Below are 15,138 nucleotides of genomic sequence, written 5' to 3' on the forward strand. Positions count from 1 at the left end.
TGGTTTCCTAAAGGCAAAACAACTTAATAAAATTAATCTATAGTGCTCCGAATGCTTAGGTACTGCAAGGCTTCAATGATGCATTTTTCATTAAGTGACTGGGGTAAATATAATTGTCTATGCTAGAAAGTCTGAGTTCTTATTCTAATTTATTTAAATTAGAATAAAAGAACTTATTTAATGACTCATCACTGTTGAGGAGATGGAAGAGGGGCCATCATTTTATTGTGGTTCCCATGACTGGGTGAAGACAGGTGGTTTGAGTTACATTTGAGCTTGAGATAACAGGACTCTTCCAGGACTCATTTATTCTTCCCAGATACCTTAGCCCCAATTTTAAGGGCTAGGCAACCCCCCCACTCCATCCATCCAAGTTTTCCAATGTATGTGGAACTCTACTTTTGTGTAAGGGCCAGACTGAGCCAGGAAAAATGGAGCTAGTCTAGAGCCTGGCCTTTGTATTACTGTCATGGTGTGCAGAGTAATCCTAGCAACAGAAAGAACAGACCAGGTGCAGGACCAGCCTAGCTAGTCCAGTGTTACGTGTGTGTGTGGGTGGGCGGGGGTTAAGGAGCAAGCACCTTGGGTTGGGTTGGGTTGACGTGCAGAGGACCCAGGGACAGAGGCTTCTTTTCCTGAAATCTGTGCCTCATCTGCCTGTCCCTTATACCAGAGATTCCAATGTTAGTCATTCAGTCTTTATAAGAAGTCTCCTTTTAACCTGCATATACTTCTGAGAGGTATAAATTATTCATATCTCACCAGTCCTCTCAAACTCTGGAATCGGACAGACCCATATCCAAATTGCACTTGTCTTAGATAATAGTCTTAACTTATCTTAGTCTTAAGTTTTCACATCTGTCAAATGGGGATGATAATCTCTACCTCAAAGGTTAATATATTAAATGAGAAAAGCAAATGTGGAAGTACCTAGGAAAATGCCTGACATGCAAGAGATGTCCTCATTTCATTCATATCAGTCAGCTTATGAGGGAGGTGCCAAGACAGAATGTCCTCAAAGTATCTAAATGAGTGGGGCTCAGCCAGGGAAAGCAAGATACAGAAAGGCCAACACAGACTCAGAATTATGTCCAGAGAAGGGATTTCTGGACCTGGGGCCTGGAGATAACAAGCAGCAGCAGCAGCAGCAGCAGCATCTCCATTATTGTGATTATTACTTTTTAATATCTATGTGCATATGTTTATTTTACAGGATATTTTAAATTATTTATATTTTTCTCCATAAATGATATTTAAATTCAATTTAATTACTGGATTTTTCTGGTTAATCACTGTGAATATTACCTAATATTATTTCTTCTTCTTATTATTATACTCCAGGGTTAATAAATTACTTGAAAGTTCCAGAGCACTCAGTCCTGGGACTAGATTTCAGGTGAATTTGGGGAAAACTGAGGATTCTTTCTGGTGTTATCCTACTTCTTATTTTAGAGTCTTTTTAGGTCTGGTGGTACTCTCACCCCAAAGGTCCAGTGCCCTGTTTGCCTTTTTATTCTTTGCTCTTTCATATACTGTTTCAGAGTTTCTCGTAAGGATGACTCCAACACTAATTCATGCTAAGATATGAATGGGTATTAACTCAAATGCTGCACCTTCCATTGAATTTACACTTTTAATAAGGGCTTAATTTCAGAGTTGATTAGTTATTTCATTCCCTTCAAACTCCAGGGGTGAATTAGCTATAAACAAGTAGCCCATATACAGACATTTATGGTCAATTTTTCATACAAACTAGGAAATGGAAAACAGCTTGTGATGGAAGAAGCTTAGACCAACGTGACCTAGGCTTGTGAGGAATGACCTGGGCCCAAAAAGAGAGATTCTAATAAATCAGGAAAATGACTTTCTTAACCCCCATTGCTCATTGACGTCAACCCCAAAAGCACAGGCCCGGGTGCTGAGCGGGCTTGCAAGTCATACCAATTTAAGATCCTTAAAGTTTGGGTTACTTTTCAGCCAGGTAAAATGGGGAAGAGGGAGTTTGACAATATGTATTTTAAAACCCCAAATTAGAAGAATAAAAAGGTTCACCTTGACCTTTTATTTTTGCCATTTCCTTCCCTGCAGTATTTTTAATCAGGTGGATGCTAAGTTTGGGGTCAACAGAGGATGAGAAGGCACTTTGGGTACCAGAATCAATTATTACAGTCTTTAAAAGAAATTATAATATCCATATGCTCTTTCAAGGTAAAATTCTCAAAAACACTCCAAAGAAATTAGCCCTTAAGTGACTGATGTAATCTTCTCTAATCTAAATAGTCCCTTACAAATATGTCCAAAGAGTCTAGAGAGTTTAGATTACTGAGGTTCAGGTGAGTGGGATGATGCATTTTGTGGTTAAGCAGCTTGGTACATTAAAGTGCCATTGTTAGAACATAAGTTTTAACTGCTCTCCTCCATGCAACCCTCTTGCACCCCCATCCCTCGGTGATCTCTGTCTTGCTCTCTGTTGGCCTTTACTTCTTCTTTTTTTTAAACATCTTTATTGGAGTATAATTGCTTTACACTGGTGCGTTAGTTTCTGCTTTATAACAAAGTGAATCAGTTATACGTATGCATATGTCTCCATATCTCTTTCCTCTTGCGTCTCCCTCCCTTCCACCCTCCCTATCCCACCCCTCTAGGTGGTCACAAAGCCCCGAGCTGATCTCCCTGTGCCGTGTGGCTGCTTCCCACTAGCTATCTACTTTACGTTTGGTAGTGTATATATGTCCATGCCACTCTCTCACTTTGTCCCAGCTTACCCCTCCCCCTACCCGTGTCCTCAAGTCCATTCTCTAGTAGGTCTGTGTCTTTATTCCTGTCCTGCCCCTAGGTTCTTCATGACCCTTTTTTTTTTTTTAGATTCCATATATATGTGTTAGCATACGGTATTTGTTTTTCTCTTTCTAACTTACTTCACTCTGTATGACAGACTCTAGGTCCATCCACCTCACTACAAATAACTCAATTTCGTTTCTTTTTATGGCTGAGTAATATTCCATTGTATATATGTGCCATGTCTTCTTTATCCATTCATCTGTCGATGGACATTTAGGTTGCTTCCATGTCCTGGCTATTGTAAATAGAGCTGCAATGAACATTTTGGTACATGACTCTTTTTCAATTATGGTTTTCTCAGGGTATATGCCCGGTAGTGGGATTGCTGGGTCGTATGGTAGTTCTAGTTTTAGTTTTTTAAAGAACCTCCATACTTTTTTCCACAGTGGCTGTATCAATTTACATTCCCACCAAGAGTGCAAGAGGGTTCCCTTTTCTCCACACCCTCTCCAGCATTTATTGTTTGTAGATTTTTTTTTTTTTTCACTTCGCGGGCCTCTCAGTGCTGTGGCCTCTCCCATTGCGGAGCACAGGCTCCGGACGTGCAGGCTCAGCAGCCATGGCTCACGGGCCCAGCCGCTCCGCGGCACGTGGGATCCTCCCGGACAGGGGCACGAACCTGTGTCCCCTGCATCGGCAGGCAGACTCTCAACCACTGCGCCACCAGGGAAGCCCGTTTGTAGATTTTTTGATGACGGTGATGGCCTTTACGTCTTTCTGGACTTCCTCTCAAAACTCTTCATAGACTTTTTTTTTTTTGCATTGAATCAGGCAAGAAAAAAATCACACTGTGTTGTGAATGAATAAAGAAACGCAGCTCAACAAGATATTTGCATTGTAATAAAAGACATAAAGTCCTAAAGATAAAATTTCAAGCACTAGTAATTAGGGAGTAAGGGGCTTCTTGGACAGGTGGAGCTTTATTATGTTTCCTTTTACTATGCGTCTGCAATATTTAATTAGGCTCTAGTCACGTCTACCTGGCCTTTTTAATCATCTAGCTTGGCTAAGAGGTTATAGGTACCAGACAGTAGCTGATGAGAAGAGGCTCCCACTGGGTTCGAGGTAGAGTTAGCAAAATGTGGCACATATAGGCTACTAATTGTCTTCAAGCAGGCTTTGTTCACCAACACAGGAAATTGAAATAGTATCCAGTATTCATTCAACGTGTATTCAGCAAATGCTATCATGTGCCAGGCACAGTGTTAGATGTTGGATTACAACAATTAATAAGGTAGAGTTCTTTTCTTGGAAGAGCTCAGATTCTAGTGGGAGAGGCAAGTAAGCATTAACAAATACATAGTGTTTGGGCAACTGGCTAGCCATTTGAATAAAATATCTGGATCCCTACCTGACCCCTTACACCAAAATAAATTCCAGATCGCTCAACAAGTTAAATATTTAAAAAAGGAAAAACCATAAGGTGCTAGACAAAAACATGGGTGATTGTTTTTATAATCTAGCGATGAAGGAGACCTTTCTAACTAAGCATGCTACAAAAGCCAGATGCTATTAAGGAAAAGATTGACACATTTAACTTCGTAATATCATTTTTATGGCAATAAATAAGCAAGCCAAAAGGCAAATGACCAACAAAGAAAAATATGTTACACATATAACAGAGGATTTTAAAAATCCTTCTTAAAATAAAAAAATTTAAAAAATATATATGAAAAGCTTTTACATTGCACAAAGGGCAAAGATCTCACAGAAAAAATGGATAAAAAATTTTAACAGAAAAATAAATAAATATTCAATGAATATAAAAATTCTACTCAAACCTGCTGATGCTTATTTAAAGACAAATCAAAACAATGAGATATACTTTCCCTACCACACTTAAAACATGATAAAGTTTTATAAAACCTAATGTTTTTGAGAATGTAGGGATTCATAAACTCTCATTCACAATCAGTTGGACTATAACTTATGGGTACACTTTTGGAGGGCAATTTGATGTATTTATCAAGATTGTAAAAGGCCATATTCTTTAACCCAGTAATTCTACTTGTAAGAATTTATCCTCAAGGTATATGAATATAAACATGCAAATATACATTTGTAAGAAGATGTTCATTGGAGCATTGTTTCTTTTAGCAAACCAAACCATTGTGTAAAGCAAGGGCAACAAATGGAAATGACAACAGAAAAAAGAGATAGTCTCTTCAATAGGTAAAGATATCATGATATATCCATCCTTTGAATATTATGTAACAGATTAGAATAAATATATATTCTGATATGGGAAGCTCTCTATGATATATAGAGTGAGAAAAGCCAGGAAGAGAACGGTATGATCCTGTCTGTGTGAAAACAAAGCATATACAGATATTCTTATATATGCAGCAGATATTTTTTGAAAAATACATAAGAAACTGTTAACAGAGATCCCCTCTGGAGTTTAAGACTGTGGTGGGAAGGATATGAAAATATTCTACTTTTTATTTTATAATCTTCTGTACTGTTTATGTATTTTAACCGTGTGCATTTATTACTACTATTATTCTTATTAGATAAATACTATTTTATATGTAACTGAAATACAATAATACATGCCAACAATAATTATAACATATATACTATACGTATAATTATAAAGATAGGTGAAAAGCCAGATACAATCGCAAGCTGCTCTAATAGCACAAGCGCTGGTGACCTAAGCCATATCATAGAGCTGTGTGCATAGCGGTGGTGGTGGGTGAGTGGAGGATGAGGGTTACTGGGGGGAGGTGGCATCCGTACTGAATTTTGATTGACAATGAAGAATGAGGTGAAAGAGAGAGAGTAGGGGTTATTTGAGGTAGATGGAACGTTAACGTATCGGGAGTTGTTGGTTCAGGCTGGAGTGTGGTGGGAAGTGTTAGGATGCAGAGTGCCAGCGGTTGAAGCTGGAGATGGAGTTTGAGACTAGATATTATGAAGGACTTTGCCTATCAAGCTAACTACATTACTAAAGTCTCAGAGACTAGTTTTCATGGAAATGATGAACGAAAAGGTTCACACTGTGGTGTAAATGAATCAAAACAGGTATTTGCATTTTAATAAGGGACAGAATGTTCCAAAGGTCTAATTTCAAGCATTAGCAATTAGGGAGGAGGAACCTCCCTCATGTCCCTCAATTCACACAATTATGAGAAGATGACACACCTGGTTATCTGGGTATCAGATTGTTCTACTCAGTGAGGAGTCGGCCACCCTACTGGAGGTGGGGGAAGATTCTGTTTTTCAGAAGCCCCCTTGTCTCTGGGACTGGTAAAAAGAGGTTAGGGGAGAGAGGGTGGCTTCCATGGTAACGAGTCAGTTGTACTAAGAACCCTGCAGACATTTGTTGCTGAGAGGACGTGGAAAGGAAACAGGTGTCCTAAACAGCTAGGTCAGCTGGTTTCCCTCCGTTGACACTACATGGCACAGGGGAAAGTGCATAGGTTTTGGAGTCAGACAGACCAAGATTTTCATACCGGCTTTGCCACTTGCTAGCCCTGTGACTGTGGGCAAGTTACTTAACCTTTCTGAGGTGTAAGTCCCATGAAGTATTGTGTAAAATAATACATACAAAGCACTGAGCACTGATGTGTAGGGAGTAATTGTTAAGCTTTTATAGTAATGATTATTCTCTCTTCTTCATGAGCCCACCAAGGATTACCATGATCTTTGTCATATTAAGTATAATTATCATGATCAGTTCTTACCCATGAATCTTCCCGGCAGCTTTGTCTTGTTCTCCCAAAAGTCCACCAAATATTACTATTATTGTTGTTTTTGCTATTATCATTCCTTCTTCCCTATGAACTTACCATGGGCTATTATTCTTCCTGCTGTCATTATTATTATGGCTGTCATAATGTTATTATGTTATTGTTATTGTTATTTGCTCTTCTCCATGAGTCTTCCCAGGATTACACTCCTTACCCTGTCTCCAGCTCACGACTTTTCCAGGCCCCACCACTGGAGGGAGCAGCAGAGCTGACACACTGACTCCTTGCGCTCCTTTCCAGAGCTACCTAGCCTGCTTTTAGCAGGTTGTAGAGGAGGGGCCGAGAAGGCAGAAGTGAAAGCATTTTCTCTGTCTCCCACCCTGCCCCTCCCTCCCTGCTTGCCAGCGTCTCAGGGTCTCCTACAGTTTTATTCTGTATCCTCTGCCCCTTTCCTCCTTGATGGAGTGATTGAAATAAGTAAGCTCTACCGGTGGGTGGAAATAAGTCAGCTTGTTTTCCCAGAAAGCAAAAGAGGACCTAGGAGTAAAGAGAAGGTGAAAGAACTCCTCAGATGTAGATGGAATCTATCGGCACAGCCCCAGAAATTCACATATCCAGGAGGTATGAGCACAGGCTAATGAGAGCAACTTCTTTTTACTGAGCTCTTCTTACACTGTGACAAACACATTACACCTTTACTACGCTCATATGAATTGGGTACTCTTATTCTCCTCCTGCTGATGAGGGAACTGAGGCCAGGAGAAATTAAGGGACTTAAGGTCACAGAGCTAGTAAGGGACATCACTGGCATGTCATCTCAGGCTCGTCTGACTCCTGGGCCAGGCCTTCATCTCTACCCTAGACTGCAGTTTAAAGAAAAAGAAAAAACAAACAAACAAACTTGAAGTTGAGCAAACCTGGGGCAGAGGCAGCTCAAGGTTATTTCTATTCGTATTTCAGTGATTACCTCAGGTTGTGATTTTTATAATTTTCTCTTGTATTTTCCTTTTAAATGGTTGTGACTTTGTAGCCTTCATCTTTTGTTTGCAATTGGTATCTTTCAAACCTTACTAGTTGTTTTCTCTATAGTTTCCAAGAGAAAAGTCCGTAGGAAAAAATAATTAAAGCTACTATTTATTGACCGTTTACCTACTGCATGCTAGGCACTTGACATACATCATAGCTAGTCGTCATAACCACCCTCAGAATTGGGTACTATTATTATTCACTTCCATTTGACATAAGGGGAGACTGAGGCTCATAGAGCTTTAGTGGGTGTGCAAGGGCATGCATCTGTTAAGTGGTGAAATGGGGGATTCAAACCCTGGGCTCACTCACTCCAAAGCTCGTGTTCTTCAGTACACCATAAAATGAACTGTGTGTGTTCCATGCCACCTCAGAAGGGTTTGTGGCTTGCTTTTGGCCAGACAAGGAGAAATAAAAGTATCGTTGCATGTTAACCTTGGGAGGAAGATTGGGGGCAGTCTAACAGCAAGCACAGAATAATGCCTAGGGCCCATGGAAGAAAGAAGGTGAGTGGCCAGCTGTCGGCAGACTAAGTATCCCGAGGAGTTTCTATTAACAAATTCCTCAGCCTGGAGTTGTCTTCTTCCAAAGGGTGACCCTTGACCCACGGATACCACACTGAACAGCATCTGGAACCGTGATGTGCTACAAGGAAGGATTTTTTTCTCTTTTAGACTACCAGGCTGATAGAAGGTTTAGAATGAAACGTTGGAAGAAGTGTGCGAGGTTTGAGGGTAATGAGGAGTAGGGACGAGCTCAATTCTGAAGGAAGGGAAAGTAAATGAAGTCTCTTCTCTGTCTTTTGGAGGTTCTTCAGGAGGACATGAGTCACTGGAAAATCATCTGACAGGGCCCTTGCTAAAAAGCACTCAGGAATCACAAATTTTCCCTACCAGGTCTCCCTTTTTAAGATTCTCTAATGTATGCCTAGTGGGTAAAAAGAAGGGATTTGCTAAATATTGACTCTTCTCATGTTGTAAAATGGTCAGTAGTGTAATAATGGTGATCATATCAGCAAACCTCAAAGTGGCCTTTTTCTACGTTGTCCCAAAGGATTGTCAGGTCTGGCGTCAGCAGGAATTGTTGCCGAGGGAAGATTCTTGCCTAGAACTTTTTCGAGACCTGCCACCATCCAGTCTGCTCTTTGTTCCCCTTTGAGCCTGGCCTCATTTTGCTGTTCTCCCTCTGGTATGCCCCTAGCTGGAGTGCCAGCTAAGCCGTTGCCCTTCACACACCCCACCGCAGACCGATATGCCTTCTCCCTTTACTTGGCTGGCAGAGAGAGGATTTATATCAGGATTGCACAACTAAGAAATGCCCAGCGATGTAAAATTCCAATGCTTGCTCTCTGCTATGTTTTTGTTCTTTCATACTGTTGATCCTTAACCTTTGTTGGAGAATCTTCATGGAAGAGTTTACCTTTGAAGGATTTGTCTTTGAGTCTTATGTTGAATATTCTGTGTGTCAAATTCTTTTAGTTGCTTGGGCTAGCCCGCCTCCACTGTCATTGACCCACCATCAATAAAGACAGGGTTTGCTTAAGAATAAGGCATATTCTGTTTTATGTGTGCACTCACGCTGATCAAAAGAGAGATGTTTACTATAACTGGAGTTCTCTATGGAGGTCCGGGCCAAACCACAACCTGGCTCTTTCTGTAGTACTTTCTAAATTGCTATACAAGTGGTAGTATTGTATAAAATAACCCACTGGGGGGGAAGTGAGTTTTTATTGCTACAAAACTATTTCTAACCTAACTTTCCTCCCACACATGCCACCCTTCTGGCCCCTCAATTATGGTAGTAGGCGGCAGTACAAAAGCAAAAGTAACCCTAAAATCACCCCCATTGAAATATAGTCTCTTAAGGCTTACAACACTTCCAATACACTTGGTTAACAATATTTTACTTAAAAAATGTTTTTATGCATGGGCCTATAATAGGCAGATGGGAACCTACACTGCAACAGTTGCATGAGTCAGGGGATACATTCTGAGTCCTCCTGAAAACTATTAGCCAAAAGATTAAAGATAATTAGTTTTAGAAGAAGGTTCTTAACCTTGGCTGTGCACTGGAATAACCTGAGGAGTTTTAGGAACACCCATTCCTGGGTCCCAGCCCCAGGGGTTTTGATTTGTTTAATGTGGAGAGCAGTCTGATGATAGGGATTAAAAAAAATTCTCTTCAGATGATTCTAGTGTGTAGCCAAGATCTAGAATGATTATTCTAGATCCTTGCTATACAAAGTATAGTCTGTGTACGCACAGCATGGACCTGGAGTTTGCCCCAGATCTACTGAGTCAGAATCTGCATTTTTTTTTTTTTTTTGCCACACCACGTGGCATATGGGATCTTAGTTCCCTGAGCAGGGATCGAACATGCACCCCCTGCATTGGAAGTGCATTGTCTTAACCACTGGACCACCAGGGAAGTCCCAGAATCTGCATTTTAACAGGATCTGTTGGTAATTCATATGCACATTAAAGTTTGAGAAGCACTACTCCAGAAGGAGTGTGAGCTCTTGTAAAGCATCGCCTGGAAGGAACACTTTTGTATCATCACCCAATCTGTCCATTGGCATTATGGGTTTTCTAAAATATGGCCTATAAACCCTATAACCTCAACTGCAGATGATGTGTCTACAACAGTCTAATAAAGGTGAATTCTCCCACTTCAGAAAAAAATGAGGAAAAGTGTAGACAGTTTTGGATCTAGCATCGTTTCTTCCTGGTCTGTCTTATAAACTTGGATACCTTTGCTGGTAGTCTTCCAAGACTTGTGGGTAAGGAGTGAGATGCCAAAAAACTAAATAAAACAATGATATTTTTTCCCCACAAAGCAAGGAGACACTACACATGCTAGCCTGGTGAGTTTGACCTCGGTCCCCCGCAAGCTTCTAGAATGGATTATTAAGAAGATGATTTCTGAGCTCTTGGAAAGGGACTCACTAATCACTAGGAATGAGCATGGGTTCATTAAGAGCAAGGCATGCCAGACTAAACTCCCTTCCTTTTGGATGGGCTTACAAGAGGAGGCTGCAAAAATCATTCACCTGGGTTTCGGCAAGGATCTTGACAAACGCTTCTGTGATGTACTTTCAGGCAGGATGAAGAAATGGGGTAAGCGGATAGTATGGACGGTTTAATGCTTAACTTGTTAAATGACCACATACAAAATGTATACATTTAATCAATTATTGTAAACCCAGGAAGACAAGTGCTTTCCAACACTTGGATAAAGGTGAGACATTGACTAAATTTGGGATTAAGATGAAGCTTGTAAGGATATCTGTGTACGTTGTACAACAGAAAATAAAAATCCTCCTTGTTGTCACCATCAGGCCTTATACTGACACAATACTTTTCTATATTATAGAGCACTTTCAAGTAAATTATTTCATTTGATCCTCAGCACAAACCTGCAAAATTAGAATAGTGATTGTCTCCATTTTACAGATACGAAAACTGAGGTTGAACGATTCAGTAATTTTCCAAGGGGACAAATAGTTGTGAAGCTGAACATAAGAAATAAACCCTTACTGTAATGTAGTTGTGACAAATATGAAGCTGTATATTTCAACTCTAAAATTAAATACATAAATTCAGAGTGAAGGCAAGGCTTAGAAGTACTTCTATAAAAGGGATAGGGGTTTCTGTTAGCTTAAACTTACTATAAGCCCATAGTGTTTTGTGATTGCTAAATATGCTATTGAGATCTGAAGGGTATATTAATGGAAATATGCAGTCCACCACATTGGAAGTGCTAGTTTCTTTCTATCTAAGGTTGGCCAGAGAATTTTTCTGTATTTGAAGAAAATGGGGATGTTTCACTTGTAAAAGCAAAGACTTAAGGAAGGATTTTACATTACACGTTTTCTGTGGGTCGATGTGTATGAAAATTGGAAGAAGGCAGTCCTCAGAAAATTAAAAAAAAATTTCCTCAGCATTACAGCTGCCTGATAATTGAAGGGACAACCATTCGTTATAGGTGCTAAGTCTCCTCTGGGCCCCCAAACCCCCTGTACCCCTCCTCTAGAAGGGTTCAAGTAGAGGTTTGGTCAGCCTCTTGTTGGGTATGTTGTAGAAAGTGTGTGCATTGTATCATTTTGAATGGCCCCTCAAATTCTATGATTTTTGAAGTCTAGGATTCATTCTTTCACTGTGTCCAGATGTATATGATCAAGTCCAACTTTGGGGCATCAATTGATGAATTTGCAAAATTGACTGCTGGGGTTAAGATAGAACAACTGCTTGAGCAATGATCCTGCAAAATAAGGGAGCTTTGGCTAGTTTTGAAGTTTCTTATGATGTGCCACCCTTTATGGGATTTGTCTCAAGCTCAAAATTAATTCTAGCCCCTGTGCATTCTGCCAGCCTATGATGTCATATAGGTCATCCTTGGGTCTTTAGCATGTGGTACCAAAGACGGCCTTCTGAAATAAGAAGGGACTTCCTCACAAAAGTCATCCTTTATAGGTTAATAACTCAGGTGAATGGCTGGAATTTCTCTGCACATCCTTACCACACCCAGTTTAAAACATGACTCTAACCAGGATCCTGTAGAGTTAATTTAACATACGATGGTCTGGCCTAGGGCCTATTCTTGGGGATGGGGAGTGGTCTGAGGGAACATCTTTCTTCTCCAGGCCTCTTTTGACCTGTGACCACCAACCATGTGGTTTCCTTTTCAGGTATTTCCCCAACATGGTGACCATTTCATCACATTGCCTGCCTCCTTAGGGAGGGAAGTTGAAAATGTTGGTCTATAGCAGAACAGAGTACAATGGAGCTCTGGGAGTGAAGGGGAGAGATCAAGACTAAATCTGGGGACCTGAACAAGTCTTCATTCTTAATAAGCCTAGAGTCCAGATTCCATTGGTAAGGAAAGGAAATGGAAAAGAAGGGGGAAGCTGAAGTAGATTTCAACAGGAGGGCCACAGGTTTAACACTGGGCAGTGGACAGCGAGTTAGTCCTAGGCACCTCTTTCCCTTGAGAGTGCAAGGTCAGGATCTCGGAATAGCCTGAGACAGCATAGCTTAGTGGTTATAAACACAAACTCTGGAGCCAGACTGCCTGGGTCCAAATCCTGTCTCTGACACTTGCTGGCTGTGTCACCTAGGCAATTTGCTTAATTTCTGTGGCTCTGTTTCTTTCTTTGTAGGAAATGTGAATAATGATAGTACCTACCTCATATATGTACTGTAAAGATTAAGACGCTTAATAAATGTAAAGCTTTTTAACATAGCCTAACAAATACTAAGTGAATATGAGTGTCTGTTCAACAAAAAAGAAAAAAGTAGGGTGCGAAGGTAGACAATTTAGTAAATATTTATTGTATACCTACTATGTTCCAGATACTGTGCTAACCAAAGTTTAGTACGGGGAAATCTGGCTTTGGAGTCAGGCAAAATTGGATTCTAATTACAGCTCTGACCTTGGCTATGAGCTGGATGGCCTTGGACATGTTCCCTAACTTCTCTGAGCCTCTGTTTCCTCATGTGTAAAGTGAGGATGATAATAGCACGGGGCCATACAGGATTGTTGTTAGGAGTAAATGAGTTAGTACCTTATGTGTGGTATATATGAGTGGACTCACTAAGTGGTAATACATGACTTCTGTAAGCTGGGGCTTATATGATGAAACCTAACGGGGATAAATGTCAAATCTTAAATCTGAGTTTAAAACTCAATTGCAAAATACCACATCACTTGTATAAGTGAAGGAAAAGAAAGGATTGAACTGGCAAGATCTTGTGTGAGAAAGAGCTGTGGGTTTTGATTGACCACAGTTTCCTATGAGCCAACAGTGTGATCTCGCTGCCCAAGGACTAATGTAATTTTAGATGGCATTAAAAGAAATGGTGAGTTGAAATCCCAGAAAATGATCATTTCACTGTCCTGGTCACATACCCTGTGCTGGTCAGATCACTTTAGACATGTAGGACTTCATTTTGCTTACATTTCTGGATGAACAATGACAGACTCACTGACAAACTGCCCAGAAGTGGTGACCTGGATTGGGAGGCAATGGAAAACCCTTTCTTGAGGATGAGATTAAAATAACCCAGGGAAGGAAGCACTAAGGCAATATTTGAAACAGTTTTTTCTTCTAATGAGAATGTTTATACAACACACCCCACATGCAATCTGTCAGCAAATCCTGTTGGCTCTTTCCTCAGATTATGTCAATAATCCAACCATTTCTCATCACCTGTTTGCTACTGTGCTGACCTAACCTACCATCTCTTGCCTCATTATTGTAGTAGCCTCCTTGTAGATATCTCTGTTTCCACCCTGGCCCCTCAGCCTATTCTCTACACAGAAGACAGGATGGTTCTATTTAAATGTTAAGTCTAATCATGTCACTCCAGTGGCTTCCTAGTTCATTCAGGGTGTAAGTCAAAGTCCTTACAAAGATCTGCAAAGGTCTTGCTTGCCCTGGCTCCCATTGCTTCTTTGACCTTGTCTCCTACTTTCCTCCTTGCTTACACTGCTCCAGCCACTGTAGTCTAGTCACAGTTTCTCGAACCAGCCAGGCATTCTCTTGTCTCAGGGCTCTTGTACTCCCTGTTCCCTCTGACCAGAACCCACTTTGCCTAGATATCTGCATGGCTTACTCCTTCATATCCTTTAATCATAAGTCAAATGTTACATTCTCAGTGAGGTATTCTTAGTCACCCTTTTTAAATTGCAACAATCTCCCCACAAAACACACACTTCTGTATCTCCTTTCTCTGCTTTATTTTTCATCACATCTTTCTTCATTGTTTAATATTCTGTATAATTAACGGGTATATAAACTATATAAAAAAGCTGTTCTGGTTGAATCTGGCAGGAGTCGGGTAGGCATGAACTCTTCCCTCTCCAAAACCTGGATAATTGAGAGTTAACTACATAGAGATACATTTGCAAACGAGTGTTGACCAAACCCTGGAAGCAACACTGAGTGAGATATTCTGGACTCAAGGAAGACAACTCATGTCTTCCAAATGTTGTAAGATTATTATGTGTAAGAAGTAGATTTCATCTAGGTTGCAACTTGGGTCAGAACTAGAGCCAGTGAGTATGAAGGGAATATACACAGGCAGATATGAGATCAGTCAAGCAATCTGAAATTCTCAGGTTGTGTCATGGAGTGGTGAGCTCCCCATCGCTGGAGGTGTACAGAAAGAGGCTGTGTACTACCTGTCAGCTTTGCTATAAAGGAGATTCTGTACTGGGTTGGGGACTGGATCACACCACCTTGACAATCTTTGTAGCTCTAAGATGCTGAGGACAAAGATGTGACCCATGGATAGAGGGTAATTTACATTTGTTTTTTAGAACTGACGAGAGGATTTTTGGCCTTTGTTTCTGGAGTCCCAGAGACAAATTCTCCTCTCAGAGGTCCATTCCACCCTAATTGAGAGTCCATTTCCCAGAAATTACTTGATGCTGAGCTGATTAGAGGCCAGCCAGGGGTAAAGGGACTGATTCCCATGGCAACCAGGTTAAAAAAAACATACCATGTGGAGCATTGTCAGCAACAAGCTACGTTTGCATTATAAATAGATATTTAATTCATTGAAATAGCTCTGAC

This window comes from Stenella coeruleoalba (genome assembly GCF_951394435.1).
Source record: "Stenella coeruleoalba genome assembly, chromosome: X".
In the NCBI taxonomy this organism is placed as follows: domain Eukaryota; kingdom Metazoa; phylum Chordata; class Mammalia; order Artiodactyla; family Delphinidae; genus Stenella; species Stenella coeruleoalba.